General features: G+C 55.8%; 1 pseudogene; it reads right to left on the reverse strand.

Moving 5' to 3' along the window:
- Window positions 1-614: 614 nt before the first annotated feature.
- On the reverse strand, window positions 615-732 carry LOC124723710 (annotated as a pseudogene).
- Between the last annotated feature and the right edge of the window lie 6294 nt (window positions 733-7026).

A 7026-nucleotide genomic window follows, 5' to 3' on the forward strand; every position in this document is an offset into this window, starting at 1 on the left:
CCCCTTCCGGGGAAGTTCGGCCGCCAAGTGCAAGTCTTATTTCAGTCGACGCCACATTGGGCGACTTGCACGCCGGTGATGTGGAGGAAACGATGATTAGGGCAACACAACACCCAGTCCCTGAGCGGAGAAAATCTCAAACACGGACGGGAATCGAACCCGGGACCGCTTGCATGGGAGGCGAGCACGTTACCACCCAGCTAAGCAGACACACATGGCTGCAAATGTGCAGATATGAAAGATGAAGATGCAGAATGTTAATAACGTTTGTTTTGTTCAAAAAGCTTTAACAGTTTTCGCATAAAAAAAACATTCGGAGGCTCGTATATTACTGCAACGGAACCTAGAACACAGAACATTATTCCAGTTGCAGGTTGCCTATCTAACGACTTCCAGAAAAAAAAACTCCGTCCGAACAGGCCTTGGAAGGCTCAACGGCACCGACCAGCCGCCGTGTCATTCTCAGACTACAGACGTCGCTGGATGTGGATATGGAGCGGCATGTCGTCAGCACACCGCTCTCCCGGCCGTATGTCAGTTTACGAGGCCGGAGCCGCTACTTCTCAGTCAAGCAGCTCCTCAGTTTGCCTCATAAGGGGTGAGTGCACCCCGCTTTCCAACAGCGCTCGGCAGACCGGATGGTCACCCATCCAAGTGCTAACCCAGCCCGACAGTGCTTAACTTCGGTGATCTGGCGGGAACCGGTGTTACTACTGCGGCAAGGCCGTTGGCAAACGGATTCCAGAGGCAACGAAAATTTTTTTTTCAGTGTTTCGCATAGTTATTGTGAGAGGCACCCACATGGCTTGCTCATACTGTGGCATCAAGCAGTCAGGCCTGCAAGATGAGTGGTCTGCCAAGCGAGTGGATTCATTCTTAATTTATCGAGTAACATGAACTCTCGTACTCACAATTTAAGTTACAAGTTATCCTCCTATATGATTATTACGCAACGGAAACACGCATTCGAGGGTTGGATTCCCTCACTTCTTCATCGAAGAGTATTACTGCCTGGGCTACTCTCAGGGTGCACCTTCGACGTGGAAGTTTCCCGCCGTTTCCCTGCCGTGTCGTCTGCTTGCCGTCCATACTGCCTGCCGGTGCTCGCCGCCGCCGCCACCGCCGCCGCTTGGTCGCCGCCTTCCGGTCCTCGCCGCCGCCGCCGCCGCCTGGTCGCCGCCTGCCGGTACTCGCCGCCTGCTGGTCGCCGCCGTCGCCGTCTGCGCCGCCGTTTGGCCGCCTTCCGGTCCTCGCCGCCGCCGTCGCCGCCGCCGTCGCCTGCCGGTGCTCGCCGCCGCCGCCACCGCCGCCGCCGCCGCCTGCCGGTCGCCGCCGTCGCCGTCTGGTCGCCGCCGCCGCCCTTCTCGCGCGCCGCCGCCATGTCCCAACCTACCACCACTACCACTATCATTTTCACCTCTCCCTCCGCTGCTCCAACCACCATCACATGGAGCTCATCCTCCACCCCACTTCCCGTCCTTCCTTCTCTCCCTGTCCACCCCACCCCTGCGCCACTTTCGGCTGTACCCACCCCCAACTCCTCTTCCCCTATCACTGTCGCCCCATCGACAGCTACAGACTTTCCGCCGCTCCCCGCACCGCCTCCGACAGGCTCCAAGCCAGCACGGATCTCTGCTCGACGTTCCACAGTCTCAGTGACACCCACGCCCCCACCGTCTGCGTCTTCCGCTGCTCAGGGTGGTCCTGCCCCCCGCCATCTCCCCCTGCAACCCGTCCCCCTGCCCCCTCCCCACCCAGTGGTGTCCACGAAACCTTCCAAGCGCCCGAATGCTGACCCTTCCCCCGAAGTCTCCTCCAGAAAAACCCCCAATCCCCGTGACCCACCCACTCCCATGGACGCGGCCCCGACCCCCGCCCCCGCCACGCCTGCCACCCACACCTTTGTCCTCTCCAATCCTGACCCTCAATTCCTTGATGCCCGCTCCCTCACTCTCGCCATCCGGAAATACTGCCCCAATGCTCCCATCTCCCAACTGATTCCTCGCAAGGACTCGGTCCTCATAAAATCCCCCAATGCTTCCTTCCACACCGACCTCCTCTCCCGCATCCCTCGTATCCAATTTGGCCAACGTGCAACCCTCACCCCCTACCACACCCCGTCCTCTCCCCGTCAGCCTCAACCTCCCCGACGTCCGCCGACCTTCACCGCTGTGATCACGAAGCTTAGCCCCGTGATCACGGAGGCTGAGGTGTTGGCGGAACTCAACTCCCGGCCCGACATCGAAATCCGCTCGGCCCGTCGCATCTTCAATGATGCCGGGCCGACTTTTCTCATGCGGATATTCACTGATCCTCCTCCTCCATTGACCGCCTCCTCACCGAGGGAGCCCTCATCTACAATCAGCGCCATAAGGTGGATCCCTCCCGTTCCCCAGTCCAATCCTACCGCTGCCAACGCTGTCTCACCTACAACGACCACGTTACCTCTGCCTGCAAGAACCCCCCTACTTGTCCCCACTGCAAAGCTTCTCACTTCCTCAAGCATTGCCCCAACCTCACCTCTCCCCCCTCCTGCAACACTTGTAATGAACCCCATCCTACCTACTCCTCGAAGTGTAAAGCGAAACCTCCACCAGTAACCCCTGAGCTCACCGTCCCTGTCCGTCCTGTTGATGACCCCATCCACCCCAACAACTCGCTCCGCCCTCCCCCTACTGCTGAGGACATCATCCGTTTCACCACCATTGTGCTCCAAAACATCCACCCCTTCCAGCGCTCCCACACTCTTTCCCAAATCGCCCTCGCTGCCCGATCCATCTTCCATCTTACCACCTATGCCACTTACTCCCACAACCAGGCCCACTTCACCTTCACCCCCCTCACCACCCTCGTCTAACTCTCCACTCCCATGGTACAACAACCGTACCGTATCCTGTACCACAACATTCGCTCCCTGCCCACCCACAAACTCCTCTTCCTCCACACCCTACGTCAGCACCGCGTGGATGCCTTCGTCCTCAATGAAACCTTCCTTCAGCCCCGTATCTCCGTCTCCACTGCCCCTTACACCCTACATCGCACCGATAACCCGTACCCTCTGGCACGTGGCGGAGTTGCTATAGGCCACCTCAAGCACCTCCCAGTCCGGCCCCAACCTCTCCTTAACAATCCTGCCGAGCATCTCACCCTCAGCCTCTTCTTCCCCGCCCTTACCATCACCTGTGCCACCATTTATGTCCGCCCTCGCACCCCCATCCCGTACGATTTCCTGGCCCACATTGACCGCACCTTCTCCACCTACGTGATTGCCGCCGACCTCAATATCCACAGCCGTGATCCTGCCGACCTCCGGCGGTGGCATCAGTTTCTCCCCACTCTCCAGGGTGACCTGGTTCCCCTGCCCCAGCACACCCGGCCCGAATCCAACACCACTCCTGATGTAGTCCTTGCCTCTCCCAACCTTCTTGGGCGCATCACCGCGGATGTCCTTGACCTCATTGGCAGTGACCATGCTCCTGTCCTCCTCACTATCTCTAACGGTCGCCATCCCCGCCACACTCCTCGCCCTGACGTCCCTCCTAAACTTGTCCATGATTACTCCCGTGCCAACTGGGATGCCTACCGGGATTCCATTCACACCCAGGTTGACAGCCACGACCTTACCCTCCAGTCTCCTGCTGACATCTCTCGCACTGCTGCCTTCCTGCACCAGACCTTGTCTGACGCCGTCGCCACCCATATCCCCACCAAAGCCATCCACCCTCACCGCCCTGCCCTGCCTCCACAGGCCGTCCTTCTCCTTCGGGAGTCCCGCCGCCTCTACCGCTCTTTTCTCCGCACTCGTGACCGGGATACACTTACCCGCCACCGGCAATTACAGCGACACATCCGCAACCTGCTTGTTGCGAAGAAACGCCGAGCCTGGCGCCAGACATGTACACACCTCAACACCACGCTCCCCATCAACTCTTCCAAGTATTGGTCTGCTTTCCACCGCCTTACTGGGAACCGCCCCACACCCCAGTACCCTCTCCTCCTTAATGACCGTCCCTTTCCTGACAACCTCAGTAAGGCCAACCACTTTGCCTCCCACCTCTCTGATGTTTTTTCCATCCCAGATGATCCCCACTTTGATTATTCCCTCTTCCCTGATGTCGTGGACCGTACGGATACCTCTGTTCCTCCCCTTGCTCCTAGCTTCCAGTACTTGGGCCACACCCCACCATCTGCACTTAACACTCCCATCACTACACAGGACATCAGCCTCACACTCCGCACTAAACGCAACACTGCTCCCGGCCACGACTGCGTTACCTACCGCCACCTCAAACACTGCCCTCCCTCCTTCCTTTCCCTCCTTGCCGCCCTCTACAATGTCATCCTTGCCACCGGCTTCTGTCCCGACCTGTGGAAAACCTCCCATATCCTGATGTTCTCCAAACCCAATAAGCCTCCATCTGATGCCTCTTCCTATCGTCCTATCTGTCTCACGTCGGTGTTCAGTAAGCTCTTGGTATCCATCCTTTCCCGGCGCATCCATCTCCACCTCCACCAAAACCACCTCCTCCCAAACACCCAATGTGGCTTTCGACCTTCCTTCTCTGCTGATGACCAACTCCTCCGCCTCACTCATCTCCTCTCCCTCCAGCTTAACTCCCGTCGCTCCACCATTTTTGTCTCACTTGACCTTGAAAAGGCCTACGACCGTGTCTGGCATCCCGGTCTCCTGTTTAAACTCCAAACCTACGCCCTTCCTATCAACTACATCCGTCTGGTGGCCTCCTTCCTCTCCCGCCGCCCCTCCTACGTTACCATCCATCATGCCAATTCCCGCACCTTCTACCCCTCTGCCGGTGTGCCCCAGGGCTCTGTCCTCTCCCCTCTCCTCTACCTCCTGTACACGGCCGATATGCCCCAACCCCCCCCTCCAGTGCACCTCTTGCAATATTCTGATGACACCGCATTCCTCGCCCTCGCTCCTACCCTCCAACGGTCCCAACGCCTTCTCCAGAATCACCTTGACCTTTTTTCTGCGTGGTGTAACCAATGGCTCCTGAAACTAAATCCTTCCACGACCCAGGCAATCATCGTAGGTCGTACCACTCGCTCCTTCCGGCTACTGGATTTCTCCCTTACTGTCTGCGCACGTCCTGTCCGTCTCACCCCCACCCTCACCTACCTTGGCCTCACCATTGACCGTCACCTCACCTGGATCCCTCATCTCCGATCCATCCAATCCAAAGCCCACAACCGCCTCCACCTCCTCAAACTCCTCTCTGGCCGGACATGGGGGTTGCACCCCTCCACCATCCTCCACACCTACAAATCCTTAATCCGTCCCATCCTCTGTTATGCCAGTCCTGCCTGGATATCTGCCCCCCCCCAAATTCTATCAGTCCCTCCAGATCCTTGAGCGTCATGCACTCCGCCTCGCCTTCTGTATCCGCCTCCCGTCCCCCACGCGGATCCTCTATGATCTCATTCCTTTCCCCCATCTGCTCCTCTTCCTCGAACATATCCGCATCCTCTACACCTCCCGCCGTCTTGAACCCCCTCACCCCCTGGTTGCTCCTCTCCTCTCCCATCCCCGCCCCCTGCCACGTCTTCACCGTTGTGTCCCCCCTACCCTCCATCTCTACACCCTCCATCTCCTTTCCCAAGGTGGCTTCCGTCAGCTCCCCCTCCCGGATGATGCCCTCTCTCCCTCCATTTATCCTTCCTATCAACTCTGATCCTCCCTCCCCCTCCTTTCCTCTGTCCTTTCCCTGGGCTCCCTCTTCCCCCCCCCCTTCCGTCCTGTTTCCTCCCCACTATGGCTCTCCCTACCTCCCTTCCCCCCCCCCCCGTCCTTTTGTATTCCCCTCCTCTACCTACCCGCCTCCCTGTCGCGTCTGCCCCCTACCCCTCTTATGGGTCCTCATCCTCCATCAGCTCCTTTCCCGGTTCCCCCCCCCCCTTCGCTTTTACTCTCCTTTCCCCCCCTTTTGTTTTCCCATCTCCTGTCCAGTTTCCCCCCACCTGCTCTCGACTGTGGTGTCACCTTTGCCGACTTTTTCGTGCTGTGTTCTAGTGCCTATTCAGTGTTGTGTTGCGAACAGAAACCATGCTGTCGCTGGGTGTGACTTTTATATACTTTGCGAACAGAATCCAGACTGTCGCCGTGTTTTTTTTTAACTGTCTATTGTTTTCCCTGTCTGCTCCGTATGTATTTTTATTCGCTTCATCATCCCTCTGTTGCTTGTTTAATTTCCCCATTTTCTTTTCACCTTGTTACTCACTAAGTCCCCGATTTTATCGCCTGTTTTTTATTATTATTTATTCTCCTGCTCTTTGTCAGAAAATCTGTAGGCTGCAGAGCGGCGTCCTAAGCTGCTGCCAGCCCGCCCCCCCTTTGGGGGGAATTGAAATTCAATAAAGGAAAAAAAAAAAAAAAAAAACGGAAACACGCATCTGACTATCAATAATTTACAGAACTCTGACTGTACACTACGCACTGGCAATACCACATTTTCTTTTTTGTCTTTTATTTAACGGCTTTTGTCAACACGTGACCACCGCACACATTATAAATTCGGGACAGTATGACAACATACAATTCGAAGTAAAAGTCCACCAATCTTTTTCTTTTCACTATCTTATTTATTCTGATAAATTATCTAACCTAAACACACAAATTCTACAACCTACAACAATAACACATAAGAAATTCCGCCCAGTGGGCATGGCTTTACAATGGTGAATCTCTATATTTTGGACTCGTAATTACTTTTAACGCTACAGTGCACTTTCTGGATAGGATGGTGGATCTTTTATTATACCTCACACTTCGACTCTCACAATCATCATCACTAAACTTTCCTCCAGACTGAGCGGTACCGAAGGAACAAGTATAACCCGCTAATCTTTTGAAACTACCTCGCTACTCTCCCATGCAAACCACACATACCCAAATTACATGACATACACCACACTACAACATGAAATACCACACAGAGAATAGTCACAACATTATCACTTTCAGCTTTCCCACTTCAATTAATATTTATCCCAGTTTCACACGACACT

This window comes from Schistocerca piceifrons, chromosome X (assembly GCF_021461385.2).
Source record: "Schistocerca piceifrons isolate TAMUIC-IGC-003096 chromosome X, iqSchPice1.1, whole genome shotgun sequence".
Classification (NCBI taxonomy): domain Eukaryota; kingdom Metazoa; phylum Arthropoda; class Insecta; order Orthoptera; family Acrididae; genus Schistocerca; species Schistocerca piceifrons.